The sequence below is a fragment of the Aegilops tauschii genome, chromosome 5 (genome assembly GCF_002575655.3).
Source record: "Aegilops tauschii subsp. strangulata cultivar AL8/78 chromosome 5, Aet v6.0, whole genome shotgun sequence".
Classification (NCBI taxonomy): Eukaryota; Viridiplantae; Streptophyta; class Magnoliopsida; order Poales; family Poaceae; genus Aegilops; species Aegilops tauschii.
Genome location: NC_053039.3, coordinates 92,829,507 through 92,847,106, shown reverse-complemented (window position 1 = coordinate 92,847,106; position 17,600 = coordinate 92,829,507).

Here is a 17,600-nt window from a genome sequence, read left to right as displayed (position 1 = left end):
CTTCGGGCCTCCAAGCACTCCGAGCATTGGGCCGCCTTCCCTGGCCGGCTACCTCTGAAGCCGACTCCCGGAAGGCGACCCAGCCTCACCAACTCCTCTCCAGGACGACTACAGGGCGGCCGACTCCAAGAAGCCGGCCAAGAAGGACGCCGACTCCCAGGAGCCGGCCGAGACCATAACCACCAAAGCTGTTCCCACATAACGGCGACACGACGGGGTGTGGCCACAGTGCGGCCCACTACCCCCAAAGCCCGAGGCGGGCATGGCTACAGGAGGCCGTACGGGACAGCCGTCTCCCGTGCGGCTCGGCACTGTAGCCATGCTGGCCTCGACGTCATCCACGACCGACTCCCGTACGGCCCGCGGGCGGCGGACCGCTTCAGCCAGAGAGAGGCGTGAAGACGGCGCGGCCTTTCCCAGTCGGCCAAGAGCGTAGCCGGCCTCCAGAAGCCGGCTACTCCCTTCCTCGAAGCAGGAGCCCCATTAAGGAGACAAGACGAGGTAAGGCTACAGTGAGAGCCCCCGAGGCGGCCCACTGTAGCCACGCTTACCTCAACAAAGCCCTCGTCATCAGAGGCGCGGCTACAGTAAGCAGCCGCCGACAAGACCCTAGGCGGTGGGGCCGGCCTGTCGACCAAGTAGCCGGCAGCCGGCGGGACCCAGCAGCCGGCGGGACCCAGCAGCCGGCGGAGAAGCCGGCGAGCGTAGACACTGACGGCAGGGACCAGAGCCCAGCCGGATTACCATTGTACCCCCGGGGGTAGGCCTATATAAACCCCCCGGAGCACCCATGCAAAGGGTTGGCCTCTGAGCATAGTTTGCTTCTAAGCATAGCACACACACACCATAGATAGAGAGAAGCAAGAGCTAGCCTTGTTCTTCTTCTCCCTTGATCTCAACAGCTCTAGGAGCGATTGTAGCTACCTTTCATCGATCTAGTGATCATGCGGAGACCCCGCAGAGCAGGACTAGGGGTGTTATCTCCTCGGAGAGCCCCGAACCTGGGTAAGATCCGCCGGCGTGCATGTCTTCGCCTCATCCCGTTTCCAGGCACCGGCGACGTTTTATTGGCTCCCACAATGATAAGCCATCCCTTGGCATATGTCGCACCAACCACCCGACATTTGGCGCCCACCGTGGGGCCAGGTGCACCGTCGTCCGGAGACCTGTTCTGGACGGGAACCCTCTTCCTCCCCCGCGAGCGCAGCCAGCCTGCTGCGCCCGATGGCGTTTGCCTCGACGCGCTGCAGGACGTCGACGACGACTGCGCTGCGAGCTGCCTCGCCGATCTGCTCGGTGAGGCTCGCATCTCCGACGAGCCTGCGTCCGACGCAGGCACCGACTACCCCGAGAGCCGCCTCGTCAGCCTCCTCGACCAACTTCACGTCTCCAGTGAGCCTGCTGCGGACATGGAGTCGGTCGGCTCCACCGACCCGATGCTCATCGACTCCGACACCGCGTCACTTGACGCCTACCCCTCCGACGTAGTGGTCTTCGACGACCCCCTCCCTTGAGCTGACAGCGGCAGCAGCGCCGTCACCGAAGTGCTGGTCATCAGCCACGTCTCCAACTCGGGCGAGAATGCCCGCGACGCTCAGCAAGCGGCGATGCACGACCTCTCCATCCCCATCCCGGCCGACGCCGACGCCGAGACCCTGGAGGCACGCCGCCTTGCCCTCATCGCGGAGGGCCAGAAGATAGCCTCCATGAGACACCTCACCGAGGACCACCAGCACGAAGTCGACCGCGCCGCCTTCGGCACGCCGCCGCCTCGCGGCCCGAGCCAAGCCGGCTTCGTCCAGAAGCGCGGCGCAGCCGTTGCCAGCATGCTGGGCGCAGATCGCCCCATCTACGCCACCCCGCTCGAGAATCTGCGAGCCGCTCAAGCGGCTGCAGAAGAGCTCAATGGGCTGGGAACCGATGAGCTCCCCTACATGACGAGACGGATCCAACAGCTGCTCGACGCGGCTGCAGAACGGCATGAAGCCGGCGCCCGTGCTGATAGTCACCCCCCGCGCCGGGAGCACGCCGCGACGTCCCGCTCGCTGACTGCAAGCGGCGCGCGCCAGAAGAAAGACAAGGAGCCGGCTGCCAGCCGCAGCCGGACTCGCATCACCATCGAGCGCGACGCGGAGGGCCGCCCTCGAGCAGTAGAGCACCAAGGAAACCTGCCTCCTCCCCCGCTTCGAAGAGAAAGACGCCTCACTCCACCACCTATCACGCACCCGACTCTTGGCGACCGACTCGGCCGCCGAGAAGGAGTCGGCGAGAACGACGCCCGCCACAGGATCGACCGCCTTGCTCGATCCTTGGCGCTAGAAGAAGAAGACAATGTCGGCCCGCCATGCTTTGGCCCCCGCATCCGCGACGAGCCCTTCCCCAAAGGGTTCTCGCTCCCCAGAGACACGCCCAAGTACAACGGCTCGGTGAAGCCGGACGATTGGCTCATTGACTACTCCACGGCCGTCAGCATAGCCAACGGCAATCGGCGCGTCGCCGTAAAGTACGTCCCCCTCATGCTGCAATGCACGGCGCGCACATGGCTCAACAGCCTCAAGCCCTACAGCATCAACAGTTGGCTGGACTTCACCGAAGTCTTCGTCCGCAACTTCGCCAGCACCTACAAGCAGCCTCCCAAGCCTCGCCAGCTCTCCCTCTGTGTCCAAGGGCCCAACGAGTCGACCCGCGACTACCTCACGCGATGGGCCGAGCTCCGCAACTCCTGCGAGGGAGTGCACGAGGTCCAGGCCATCGAGTACTTCACCGCCGGGTGCCGAGAGGGCACCCTCCTCAAGCACCGACTCCTCTGCGACGAGCCGGCTACCCTCGACGAGTTACTAGTCACCGCCGACAAATACGCCACAGACGACTCCTCGATGAAGACCGAGCTGAGAGTAGACGCCTCTGGGAAGGTGATTGCTCCGGCTCCCAGGACGCCGGCTGGCGACCCTAATCGGCGCCCCTACCAGAACGACCACAAGCGCAAGGGCCCCATGCCGACTTCCTCCAGTCGGCAGGTGGCCACAGTTGAAGACGAGCAGCCCGAAGATCGGCCCGCTCCCAAGAAGAAGGGTGGAAGGCCGGCTTGGCAGCCGTCTTTCTCCTACGAACAAGCACTCGATGCCCCCTGCAAGTTCCACAGCGGCGCGAAGCCATCCAACCACACAACCCGGAAATGCCACTGGCTCACCCGCATCACCAAGGGTGAGGGAATGCAGCCGCCTCCGCCTCCCGGCCCGCCGCCTCCAGCTCCCCAGCAGCCGGCGGCTAGGCCGGCAGTCGGCGCCATCCAAGACGAATTCCCCGAAGAGCACGCCGCCTACGTCGTCTTCACTAGTCAAGCCGACGACAAGCGCAGCCGACGCCGACAGCACCAAGAAGTGAATGCAGTCGCCTCTAGCACCGCCGAGTTCATGCACTGGTCAGAAAAGCCAATCAGCTGGAGCCAGGCCGACCACCCAGAGGTGATGCCTTCGCCTGGCTCCTATGCAATGGTCTTGGACGTCACCCTCGCGACGGAGAGGCGAGCTGCCAGATTTTCCCGCGTCTTGATAGACGGCGGAAGCAGTATCAACATACTGTACCGCGATACCATGGAGAAGCTGAATATCAAAGCCAAGCAGCTCATGCCGAGCCGCACCGTCTTCCATGGTATCGTGCCCGAACTGTCTTGCTCTCCAATCGGCAAGATCAAAATGGATGTTCTCTTCGGAGACAAAGATCATTTTCGCCGGGAAGCAATATGGTTCAAAGTAGTGGATTTGGAGAGCCCCTATCATGCATTGCTTGGCCGACCTGCTTTGGCCAAGTTCATGGCTGTGCCCCACTACGCCTACCTAAAGATGAAGATGCCGAGCTCGAAGGGGATCATCACGGTGGCCGGCGACTACAAGAAGTCCACCGAGTGTGCCATGGCCAGTAGCCGGCTGGCCGAGTCCCTCGTGGTGGCAGAAGAGAAGAAGATGTTGGAATGGGTTGTGGCCATGGCCGGCACGCAGCCGGCCTTGTCCCCCAACCCCAAGGATTGTGATGCGCAGGGCTCCTTCCAGCCTACAAAAGAGACGAAGAAGATACCTCTGGACCCGGAGCACCCGGAGAGGTTCGCTGTCATTGGGGCGAACTTGGACAGTAAATAGGAAGGCGAGCTCGTCGACTTCCTCCGTGAGAATCGAGACATCTTTGCATGGTCCCCAAAGGACATGCCGGGTGTCCCGAAGGATTTCGCCGAGCACAAATTACATGTCCGAGATGATGCGAAGCCGGTCAAGCAGCCCCTCCGCCGACTGTCAGAAGAGAAGCGAAGAATTGTGGGAGAAGAGATAGCCCGGCTCCTTGCAGCCGGCTTTATCATGGAAGTGTTCTTTCCAGAGTGGCTTGCCAACCCAGTTCTGGTTCTGAAGAAGAATAACAAGTGGCGTATGTGTATAGACTACACTAGTCTGAACAAGGCCTGCCCAAAGGATCCGTTTGCTCTGCCACGGATTGACCAAGTGATAGACTCCACAGCCGGATGCGAGTTGTTAAGTTTTTTGGATGCATACTCAGGGTATCATCAGATCAAGTTGGACCCGGCCGACCGCCTGAAGACTGCCTTCATCACACCCTTTGGAGCTTTCTGCTACCTGACAATGACATTCGGCTTGAGAAATGCCGGTGCCACTTTTCAGCGTTGCATGCAGAAGTGTCTCTTGAAACAACTCGGCAGAAATGCCCACGTCTACATAGACGACATTGTGGTGAAGACAGAGAAGCGCGGTACCTTGCTGGAAGACCTGAAAGAAACATTTGCCAACTTGCGCCGATTCCAAATCAAGCTCAATCCCGAGAAGTGTGTGTTCGGAGTGCCAGCCGGCCAGCTGCTAGGCTTCCTGGTCTCCGAACGCGGCATTGAGTGCAACCCCGTCAAGATCAAGGCCATCGAGAGGATGGAGATTCCCACCAAGCTGCGAGATGTGCAGAAGTTCACTGGCTGCTTAGCCTCCCTGAATCATTTTATCAGCCGACTAGGAGAAAAGGCTCTCCCCCTGTACCGACTCATGAAGAAGTCCACTCACTTCGAGTGGAATGATCAAGCCGACCAAGCCTTCCATGAGTTGAAGAAAATGTTGACCACTCCGCCTGTCCTGGCAGTGCCGACTGAGAAGGAGCCCATGCTCCTCTACATCGCCGCAACTAGCCAAGTCGTCAGCACTGTTGTTGTGGTCCAGCGCCCGGAGGAAGGCCGAGCCCAGCTGGTCCAGAGGCCGGTCTACTATCTCAGCGAAGTACTATCCAGCTCAAAGCAAAACTACCCGCACTACCAGAAGATGTGCTATGGAGTGTACTTCGCTGCCAAGAAACTGAAGCCCTACTTCCAAGAGCACCCCATCACGGTCGTGTGCACTGCCCCGCTCGCCGAGATCATAGGCAGCCGGGATGCATCCGGACGGGTGGCCAAATGGGCCATTGCGTTGGCACCCTACACGATCTTCTATCAACCCCGCACCGCCATCAAGTCGCAAGCATTGGCCGACTTCCTCGTCGACTGGGCCGAGACCCAGTACTTACCGCCGGCTCCCGACTCTACCCATTGGCGGATGCACTTTGACGGGTCCAAGATGCGCACCGGCTTGGGAGTCGGCATCGTCCTCACCTCTCCCAAAGGCGACAAGCTCAAGTACACGCTGCAGATCCACTTCGCCGCCTCCAACAACGTGGCCGAGTACGAGGCACTCGTACACGGGCTCCGGCTAGCCAAAGAACTCGGCATACGCCGGATCCTGTGCTACGGCGACTCAGACTTGGTGGTCCAGCAATCATCTGGCGACTGGGACGCCAAGAACGCGAACATGGCGAGCTATCGTTTCCTCGTCCAGCAGATAAGCGGATACTTCGAAGGGTGCGAGTTCCTTCACGTGCCAAGGGCCGACAACGACCAAGCAGATGCCCTAGCACGGATCGGCTCCACCCGACAAGCCATACCGACTGGCGTCTCCCTCCAGCGCCTCCTCAAGCCGTCCATCAAGCCGTCTCCAGAGTCGGATTCCATCTTCGTACCTCCTGCGCCAGAAACAGCCGGATCCGACTGGAGAAATCCCGCAGGCGGCACGGGGACTTCGACGAATGGCCCGGGGACTGCCGTACTCGCACCCGGCCCGGGGACTTCAGAACCCAGCTCGGGGACTGCAGCAGTCGGCCCGGGGACTGCAACAACACAAGAAGCGGTGGCCGACTCCAATTCAACACCCAACCCACCCACCCGAGTCATGGTAGCCACATTAACAGAAGAAGAAGTCACAGCTCCCTCATGGGCCCAGCCCATCCTCAAGTTCCTAGTCAGCAGAGAGCTGCCGGCTGATGAGATCTCAGCAAGATTAGTGCAACGACGAGCCGCAGCATATACAATAATCAACAGAGAGCTTGTGAAGCGCAGCGTCACTGGAGTCTTCCAGCGTTGTGTCGAGCCAGAAAAAGGAGTGGCAATCCTCAAAGACATCCACCAAGGCGAATGCGGCCACCACGCAGCCTCAAGATCCCTCGTGGCCAAGGCTTTCCGCCACGGTTTCTTCTGGCCGACTACCTTGGAGGATGCTAAAGAAATAGTCAAGAGCTGCAGAGGATGTCAAGTTTTTAGTTCCAAGCAACACCTGCCGGCTTCTGCCCTCAAAACCATTCCCCTCACTTGGCCTTTTGCCGTCTGGGGACTGGACATGGTGGGCCCTTTCAAGACAGCCCGCGGTGGCCTGACACATCTACTTGTTGCTGTGGATAAGTTCACAAAGTGGATGGAAGCAAAGCCAATCAAGAAGCTCAATGGGCCGACTGCCGTAACATTCATCACCGACATCACTACTCGGTACGGTGTGCCACACAGCATCATCACCGACAACGGCACGAACTTCACCAAAGGAGCACTGGCACGTTTCTGCGCGACGCAGGGCATCCGACTGGACTTAGCGTCCGTTGCCCACCCGCAGTCAAACGGCCAGGTCGAGCGAGCAAATGGACTCATCCTCTCCGGCATCAAGCCCCGACTGGTTGTACCACTAGAGCGATCGGCCGGCTGCTGGCTCGAAGAGCTGCCGGCTGTCCTCTGGAGTCTGCGCACTACACCCAACAAGTCAACCGGCTTCACTCCATTCTTCCTCGTGTACGGTGCCGAGGCTGTCATCCCAACAGACATCGAGTTCAACTCGCCTCGGATCACCATGTACACGGAGGAGGAAGCCAAAGAAGCAAGAGAAGACGGCGTCGACCTACTGGAAGAAGGCCGGCTGTTAGCCCTCAGCCGGTCCGCCATCTACCAGCAAGGGCTGCGCCGCTACTACAACCGCAAGGTCAAGCCAAGATCCTTCCAAGAGGGCGACCTTGTGCTCTGGCTGATCCAGCGAACAGCCGGCCAGCACAAGCTCTCGGCCCCTTGGGAAGGCCCCTTCGTCGTCAGCAAGGCACTCGGCAATGACTCCTACTACTTGATCGACGCGTAAAAACCAAGAGCACGCAAGAGAGACGACTCCGGCAAGGAGTCGGAGCGACCATGGAACGCAAACCTCCTAAGACGATTTTACAGCTGAAAAGCAGTATGTATCACACTCCCCTTTTGTATTAAGTACAAACCAACAGGCCCCCCGAACAGTACTTGGGGACTGCCTTTTATTTATCTATGAATGACGAGTGTCATATCCATGAATGTATTATTACATTTCGAATTTTTTTCCGGCACCGGGTTCGACTAGTCGGCCCGGGGACTGGCCGCCTTGAGTTATATCGAAAGTTTTTCCTAAAGTCAGAAAAGTAGTGCGCCGGCTCCCGAGTCCTCTCTTGTTGAAAGTCGCAGCTCAAAAGAACTGACTGTCCGACTAGCAAGAGGAAAGACAGAAAGGACGCCCACACGAAAAACGGCTAAGGAACAACGAACATATATAGCAAAGAGACGGCCTCCAAACATGCCTGCCGGCTACCAGAGTAGCCGGCTGGCCGGCTTCCTAAAAAACTTAGCTTTAGTCCAGCAGAGCTAAAGTACTTCCCCCTCCCCAATCGGCCAGGCACTCCCCCGGCCACAGATTGTAGAGCAACCGTTTGACTGGGGAGGCGGCAACCAAGGGAGGGCGGCAAAGGAAAAAGCAGAAGGACAAAAAGCAAAAAGTACAAGGAAAGGCCAAATGCATAAGTCATATATATACATAAAGCCGCCAACAGGCCGGCAACAGACATAAGTTTGAATACACCCAGTGGGTGGAATTGTGCGAATTTAACCAAACATTGTTCTAAAGAGTAACAAGACAGGAAAAGCAAAAACGGCAGACTAGGGCGCGACATGGAGGCCGAGCTGGTCGGTGAAGGCAGCCTCGCCGGCTGAAGGAGTGGCCGACTAGCGGGCCCCGGCTTGACCACCACCTGCGGCAGGAGGCGTGGCGGCGCGTGACGTAGTGCTGGAGGCGCGGTCAGACTGAGGCTGGCCGGCTACTCCACCAGCCGGCTCGGCGTCTTCACCCTCCTCCTCCTCCTCTTCACCCTCGTCGCTGGAGTTGATCTCCTCCGCCGAGTCCTCACCGTACGCCGGGTCCAGCCTGAACCACTCTTCCGGCTGGGCGACTCCATTGTCGTCCACCTCGGGGGCGAAGACGCTGGTGTCGGTGTAGTCGGCGATCGCCGAGGCCCGCCGAATGATGTCCGGCCGCGCCGGCTCCAGCTCCGTGTCGGCTTGCTGCTGCCAGGTAGCCAGCTGGTCCAGGCTCAGGCCGGGATACCAGGCCTTGACGAACTCCAGCGCCCGCCTGGCGCCGGAGCGAGCCGCCGAGGCCTTCCAAGCCTCGAAGCGGCCGACTGCCACCTCCAGCCAGTCGGCGGTCCGACTGGGGGTGCGAGGTACCGCTTGGCCGGGCCAGAGGGCGGCCAAGACCTGCGCCCCGGCACGCTGAAGCCGGCGGAGCAGCCGGTGAGCCGGCTGGATACGAGCCTGGATCGCCAGGAGCTGTTCCTCCAGCGAGCGGCCGGCGGTTGGCGAGATTTCAAAGCCGGCTTGCCTCCGCGCCTGGCGACGGGCCTCGATGGTCTGGTTGGCGGCGGTCGAATAGCCAAGGAAATACTCTGCGCAAAGAAGAAGAAAGGAAGAGAAGAACACCAAAATCAGAAAGCAAGCCAAAGTGGCAGACAGCAAGAAAGGACGGAGAGATAGGCGGCTTACCGTCAACCAGATCTTCGATCTGGCCGTAGCCAGAGACCAGAGTCTGCCTGGCCTCAGCCCAGCCAGTCGCCTCCGTCTCGAACTCGGCCTGGAGAGTGGCTTCGCGGTCCTGCGCCGCCTTCAGTGCCGCCTTATGGCTTTCTTCCTGGTCGGCCAACTTCTTGGCCAGGCGGTCGCGCTCCTGCACCAAGGCGGCGAGCTCGGCATCCTTGGCACGAAGAGCAGTCTGGGACTCCCCCAGCTGTGCCCTCAGACTGGCGTTGGCCGCTGCAAAGTCGGAAGAAGAAGAAGAAGAACAGTGAGAAATCGTCAAGGAAGATCCGACCCGACTGCTCAGCAGTCGGCCCGAATCTCGGGGACTACACCCAGTGGGTGCGCTGACGCGCCCCCACATGAGATAAAGATCAAGTCACGTACCTCGGCTCTCAGTAAGGTCGGCGGTCTTCTGAGTCAGCTCCCGAGCCTGGGAGTTGAAGGCGGCCGCTCGAAGGTTGTGGTAGTCCTGCAAGATGGACAGAAGACCGAAGTGAGAACAAAAACAGCAAAGACAAGACCTCCAAGAAGTTCCAAGCCGCCTGCTCAGCAGCCGACTCGGAACTCGGGGACTACACCCAGTGGGTGCGCTGATGCGCCCCCACGGAAGAAATCAAGATCAAGAGGAGAAATCGAGATCAAGAAGAAACAAGACGGGAATACTAACCCGGATGGCTGCCCGCATTGCGAGGAACTTGTCGGTGAACTGCCTCAGCGCCGCGGCTTGGCTTTGGAGCCGGGTCCGGACGTCTTGTGCAGCCACGTTCACTACGGCTGTCCCTCCGCCTGGCGTCCACCCTGAGGTAGCGCTGGCCGCCTCCGCGTCTCGGGCCGACGAGCTGGAGCCCACGGCCGGCTGTGGCTCCGACGCGGCCTTCTGTGGCTCCGACGCGGCCTTCCCCGCGCGCCGGCTCGGCGGCACCCGGACCGCCACCTCAGCCCTCGCGGCCGGCTCGCCCTCCGCCGACTGTGCAGGCGGCAGATCAGGCCGGCCGCCTTGGGCCGCCCCAGTTGGCGGGGTCGGCTCCGGCGCCTTCTCCAAGATGATGACGTCGTCGCCGCTTCCCCCCAGCCCCGGCTGGTCGCCGCTGGCTCCCCCTGGCGAGGGTTCCACGCCCCCAGGCGCCATGACGTGCAGCGGGGTGACCATCAAAACCTCCCCCGCCGCCGCTGCGGCCTCAACCTCTGCCTGGGCCCTGGCTGCGGCCTCGGCGAGTGCCTTCGCCGCCTCCTCCTCCCGTGCCGCCTGGGCGGCGGCCGCCTTCCGTGCCTCCGCCTCCCGTGCCTCCTGCTCCTCCCGCGCCTCCCGCGCGTTCCTTTCCGTCGCCTCCTGGAGGTCGGCGCGGGGGTCCACGCGGTGGGTGGTGCTCCTAGAGCCCCTTGGCGACTCGACGACGGAGCCGGCAGCCGCCCGCTCAAGTGACAACGGAGCTCTGATCGTTGAAGAAAAAGACGAGAGTTCAAGAACCACCAAAGAAAAGAAAGAAAGAGAGTACACAAAGAAAGATTTGGACTTACGCCGACACGGTATGCGGTTGCTTCACCACCTTGCAGAAACGAGCCGCCTTCGCGGCCGCCTCCTCCCGCCTGGTGGCTGCCGCCCCGCCTCTGGGTTTCTTCGTTCGGCTGCCGAACAAGCCCTGGGCGGCGCGACGCTTCTGACCTCCACCCCGAGCAGGCTGCGCGGCGGAGGAGCCCGCGCCGCGTCCAGATGCCGGCTGGCGGCACGGGACGGCTTCGGCTTCATCCTCGTCCGGCCAGTCGTCAAAGGTGGCAGTGAACCCGGAGCCGCCTGCTTCGCCGCCTGCTTGGCCTCCGCCGGCTCGACGTCGTCGTCCATATGGACTGCCCCCAGGTCGGGGTCCTCCAGGTCATGTTCGGTCCGGTCGGGGACGAAGCGGCGCTCCGTGTCTGACCCGCCGGCCGGCCGAAGAAGAGGACTCTGTCAAAGAACAAGCCAACTAAGTTAGAGTCGGCCCAGAGGAACGCGGCAACAAAGAGAGAGAAAAAGACACAGGGAGAGCATACCGTAGGCGGCGGATTGGCTCGGCTATACGGCTCCTTGCCGAACTGCCACGCTTCGACGAGTTCGCGGTTCACAAGATAGTTCACCATGTAGGTGACCTCATGGCGCGGCATCTCCTTGGTGCACATTCGGCTCGGATCGAGCTGGCCGCTCATCTGACAGATCAGATGAGGCCGGTTCTGGAGCGGAAGAACCCGGCGCGTGACGAACGCGGCCAGAAGGTCGGGCCCCGTCAGGCCCTCCGACTGGACCATCACCCGCAGTCGGGCGATGGCGGCGTTTCCCGCCGGCGACAGCGTCACAACCCGGAAGGACCACTGGGGCAGCCTGCCCGCCGGTGGGCCGGCTACGTAAGCCGGCAGGTTGATGTAGTCGCCCCGTGGAGCGATGTTCCGCACGTAGAAGTACGACTTCTGCCACTTCTTCACCGATTGGATCAGCGTGATGACGGGGAAGGGGTTGTCGGCAGCCGATCTCCGCGACGCGATGAAGGCGCCAGTATGAGCCGGCACGCCCTTACTGCGCGTGCCAGCTTCGACTGGAAGAACTCCCCCCAGAGTGGGGAGGACATCGAGATAGCCCTCGCACAGGGTGACGAAGGCGGACAGCAGCACCACTGCGTTGGGGGTGAGATGGTGCGGCTGGAGATGATAGAAGTCGAGCCAGGAGCGGAAGAAGGCGCTCACTGGCAGGCCGAAGCCGCGCAAGAAGTGCGAGCGGAAGACCACCCGCTCGCCCTCCTGCGGCTCCGGCCTGATTTCCTTCTCCGGCGCGAGGCGGACCTCCACTTTGTCCGCGCTGGGCAGCCGCCGCGTGTCGCTGAGGAAGTCGACGTGGTCGTCATGGACGTTGGAGCCGTCCCAATCCCCGCTAAGACACTCTACGGTGGGAGGCATGGCGAAAGCTAGCACGGCGGCGGAGGAACGTGCGGTGGAAGAGCGCGGCGGCGAGGCGCTGTCGCAAGAACTGGCAAGAGGAAGAAGACGTTGGAAGTAGGAGGAGCGTGCGAGGGCCTGCCGCCCTCCACCTCCCCCTACTTATAGCCTCACGAGGCCGAAGAGGCCGGACGTGGGGGGGCGTGGGATTAACTACGCCCACTCCCCCCACGTCTCGCGAATATTGCGCGTGAATGCGAGCCGAAACTGCCGCACGGAACATGCGGGCGGTTTCGGGATACAAAGGATCCGCGCCTGGGCCGGGGCGCGGACGTGGCAGGCCCCCTCCCTGCGGCGACGTCCCGTCACGCGCGTGGGCTGGCAGGCTTTCCGGTCACGTGGTTCACCGACGGCACATGGCCGGCCCGCGGCCCGATGCACGTGCCAGCGGGCTCCTGCCCTCCGACTCCTGAAGATTTCGACTCAGGCGGCGTGCGTGACCAAGGCCGGCTCCCAGCTGCCGGCTTGTCACGATAGGAAGCTGATCGAGCTTCTCAACCCCCACTCCACCTCAAAGCCCAATCAGCTTCGGGGACTACTGTCGGAGTAAATGGCCACGGGTAGCCTAACCGACTGCCCCTGGTTCTTCTGAAAAAAATTATCAGGCCTTCGGGCCTCCAAGCACTCCGAGCATTGGGCCGCCTTCCCTGGCCGGCTACCTCTGAAGCCGACTCCCGGAAGGCGACCCAGCCTCACCAACTCCTCTCCAGGACGACTACAGGGCGGCCGACTCCAAGAAGCCGGCCAAGAAGGACGCCGACTCCCAGGAGCCGGCCGAGACCATAACCACCAAAGCTGTTCCCACATAACGGCGACACGACGGGGTGTGGCCACAGTGCGGCCCACTACCCCCAAAGCCTGAGGCGGGCATGGCTACAGGAGGCCGTACGGGACAGCCGTCTCCCGTGCGCTCGGCACTGTAGCCATGCTGGCCTCAACGTCATCCACGACCGACTCCCATACGGCCCGCGGGCGGCGGACCCCTTCAGCCAGAGAGAGGCGTGAAGACGGCCCGGCCTTTCCTAGTCGGCCAAGAGCGTAGCCGGCCTCCAGAAGCCGGCTACTCCCTTCCTCGAAGCAGGAGCCCCATTAAGGAGACAAGACGAGGTAAGGCTACAGTGAGAGCCCCCGAGGCGGCCCACTGTAGCCACGCTTACCTCGACAAAGCCCTTGTCATTAGAGGCGCGGCTACAGTAAGCAGCCGCCGACAAGACCCTAGGCGGTGGGGCCGGCCTGTCGACCAAGTAGCCGGCAGCCGGCGGGACCCAGCAGCCGGCGGGACCCAGCAGCCGGCGGAGAAGCCGGCGAGCGTAGACACTGACGGCTGGGACCAGAGCCCAGCCGGATTACCATTGTACCCTAGGGGGGTAGGCCTATATAAACCCCCCGGAGCACCCATGCAAAGGGTTGGCCTCTGAGCATAGTTTGCTTCTAAGCATAGCACACACACACCATAGATAGAGAGAAGCAAGAGCTAGCCTTGTTCTTCTTCTCCCTTGATCTCAACAGCTCTAGGAGCGATTGTAGCTACCTTTCATCGATCTAGTGATCATGCGGAGACCCCGCAGAGCAGGACTAGGGGTGTTATCTCCTCGGAGAGCCCCGAACCTGGGTAAGATCCGCCGGCGTGCATGTCTTCGCCTCATCCCGTTTCCAGGCACCGACGACGTTTTATTGGCTCCCACAATGATAAGCCATCCCTTGGCATATGTCGCACCAACCACCCGACACAACCCCATACGACTGAAGGTCTCATAATAGAGGATGTTGATGCTGCTGCCTCCATCCATGAGCACCTTAGTGAACTTATATCCTCCCACCTGGGGAGCCACCACCAGGGCCAGGTGACCTGGATTATCAACCCGGGGAGGGTGATCCTCCCTACTCCACACAATAGGCTGCTCAGACCATCTTAAATAGCGTGGAACCGCCGGTTCAACAGCATTCACAGCCCTCTTATGAAGCTTCTGATCTCGCTTACACAGACTGGTGGTAAACACATGGTACTGTCCACCATTGAGCTGCTTTGGATTGGTCTGGTATCCCCCTGCTGTTGTTGATGACCCTGGCTGGACTGCTAATTAAAGCCCCCTTGAACATTCTGAGGACCGGAATTTGAGCCGCCGCGCGGGCCATGAAAACCGCCGGCGCCTGAGCCGCCGCCCGAGCCATTGTTGCCATTAAAGGCATTGGAGTTCTTAAAGGCTTTCATGATTGCGCAATCTTTCCATAGATGAGTAGCTGGCTTCTCCCTAGAGCCATGCCTTGGACAAGGCTCATTCAACAGCTGCTCAAGCATTGGGCCTGAACCGCCGGCTCGAGGAGGTGGCCTCCCCTTACGTCGCTGGTTGTTACCCTGTGAGTTCGCATTGGCCACAAACTCTATGCTGCCATCAGCCTTACGCTTGCTACCTCCTTGGTTCGCCGGGTTATGCTGAGGACCCTTGCCATTGCCGTTCTTCTTTCCCTTCCCTGTCCTTTCATCATCTGACGCGGGGTCCTTGGTACTATCAGAGTCGGCGTACTTGACGAGAGCCGCCATCAGCGTACCCATATCATTGCAATCGCGCTTGAGCTGCCCGAGTTTCATCTTCAGGGGCAGGAAACGACAATTCTGCTCCAACATTAAGACTGCAGAGCCGGCATCCATCTTATCAGATGAATGTATTATCTCTTTGACCCGGCGAACCCAATGTGTTGTAGACTCACCCTCCTGCTGTTTACAGTTAGTCAAATCCACAATTGACATAGACTGCCTACAGGTATCTTTGAAGTTTTGGATGAACCGGGGTTTCAGCTCAGCCCAAGACCCGATAGAATTCGGTGGCAGCCCTTTCAACCAAGTGCGGGCAGTCCCATCTAACATCATGGTGAAGTACTTGGCCATTGCCGCTTCGCTGACCTCCAGCAATTCCATGGCCATCTCGTAACACTCGATCCAGGCTCTGGTTTGTAAATCAGCCGTGTAATTAGGCACCTTCCTAGGCCCTTTGAAATCCTTGGGCGGACGTTCATTGCGGAGAGCCGGCACCAGACAAGGGACACCTCCAGTCCTTGTAGGGATACCCACGTCGATGGAAGCCGTCGGATAAGCCGGGGGTGGCTGGTAAGCCGTCAACTGAGGCACCTGCTCCGCCTCTTGCCGTGCTCTGTCTTGGTCTACTGCGTGAGAGGCTCCGTTATGAGCCGGGCCATGGCCAGGAGGCAAGTCATGGCGTCGGACATTACTTGAGCCGGTCGCTGAGACCATGTGTCTGCTATAACTCGGGCTCCGGCCTGGACGAGGGGTTGAATGAATCCTGTCCCAGCTATAAGAATATGCCTCTTGCTGCGCCAGAGCTGTCTGAAGGAGTTCTCTGACCCGGCGGGTTTCAACCTCCGTTGGAGAGTCACCATCAATTGGGAGAGCCGCCAGCCGCGCCGCCGCGGGGACCATGTTTTCCAACGGGTTGGCATAATGACCCAGTGGTATTGGTACGTACTGAGGCGGGGCAGGGTTCACCCGGGGAGGTCCCATCACTTGGGGCTGAATTGGCATCCCAGCCCCGGGCACTATGATCTCTGGCGGGTTACTAGACCCTGCACCCGGCGTGTTGAAGAGGTTTCGAGGATCGTAAACCGGAGGGAGTCGAGATTGGGCCTTTTGATGCCTCCTTCTCATGACCTCATTGGACGCGTGTTGATCCATCGTGAGCCAGAAGGACTGTGCCTGAATCAGCTGAGTCTGGGCGTCGAGAGCCGCCCTCTCTGCAGCCATCCTAATCCCCTCCGCCGCCAGATCCTCCTTGGCCTTTGCTAGATCCAACTTTAACTGTGCCACCTCCGCGTCATGCTGAACTTGATCCGCCGGAGCAACCGTAGCAGTCAACAGGACCGTCATCTTGTCTGTGAGATCCATTAGCACCTGAGCCGGCGAAGGCACCGGGCTTCCTGACCCGGAGGCGGGGGTTTGAACAGGTTGCGCGCTGGCCATGAAGATTCCAACCTGGCCCGGCGGCTCAAAGGGGTCCGGAATGCTTTCGCCATCGGAACAACCCCTGAGCCTGCCATCTTGAAGTTGATACAACGAGTTTGACTCATCCGTAGACGACTCGCTGTCAGAGCCAGCGGCTGTCTCATCACCAGATCCAGATCCTTTAGAGAGTCCTCCATGGACACATCCCACGAAATCATGCTTCAAGGCAGGTAAAGCCCGGGCGGGTCGTGCACGTTGAGCCGTCTCGATGAGATCGGCGCAGAGATCCGGCTCAGGGCCCGGCTCACCAATCTTGCCAATGAAGACATGAATTCCGCCGAAGGGGACCTGGTACCTGTACTCAATTAAGCCGGCGTCGGGGCCCCAGTTTGCATCGTTGATGTAGAGCTTGCCGCGATGACTCTTGGTCATCTGGCCCACAGCGTATCCCTTGAGCCCTTCGAAGCTGCCCTTCAAGAACTCACATCCACCGTGCGCGTGCCCCACGGTGGGCGCCAACTGTCGTGGAATTGTCACGGCAGATGTCCTCGTGCTAGGACTTAGTCGTGGAGCCATCGCAGCTAGGAAGCTTAAAGGGGTTAAACGGGACAAGGAACACGAGGGTTATACTGGTTCGGCCCCTTACGGTGAAGGTAAAAGCCTACGTCCAGTTGAGAGGGTATTGATTAGGGTTTCGATGACCAGGAGCTAAACCGTCCTGCCTGGTTATCGATTTTGTCTTACTTCTCCTCAAACCGCCGCCGGGTCATCCCTTTATATAGAGAGGTTGACGCCCAGCGGCTCTCAGAGTCCCGGCCGGCTCATAACAGTGTCCCGCCCGGACTCTTAACTATTCTTGCCTTACACTACAAGTTTCACCCTAACGACGGTTAACACTATGGGCCTTAAGCCATCTCCGGGTCTTAAGCCCATTATTGACCCGCCGTCTTCAAGTTTGGTGCTGGGCTTCGCGTGATGACCATTATGACGTAACTCGGCCCCTCCTGGGCGGGTGACTCTAATGGTTATATCCTCAACATCGAGCGTGAATCATATAGTAGATATGATCAACATAGTGATGTTCACCATTGAAAATTACTCCATTTCACGTGATGATCGGTTATGGTTTAGTTGATTTGGGTCACGTGATCACTTAGATGATTAGAGGGATATCTGTCTAATTGGGAGTTCTTAAGTAATGTGATTAATTGAACTTAAATTTATCATGAACTTAGTACCTGATAGTATTTTGCTTGTCTATGTTGTTGTAGATAGATGGCCCATGCTGTTGTTTCATTAAATTTTAATGTGTTCCTTGAGAAAGCAAAGTTTAAATATGATGGTAGCAATTACACGGACTGGGTCCGTAACTTGAGGATTATCCTCATTGCTGCACAGAAGAATTACGTCCTGGAAGCACCGCTGGGTGCCAGACCTGCTGCAGGAGCAACACCAGATGTTATGAACATCTGGCAGAGCAAAGCT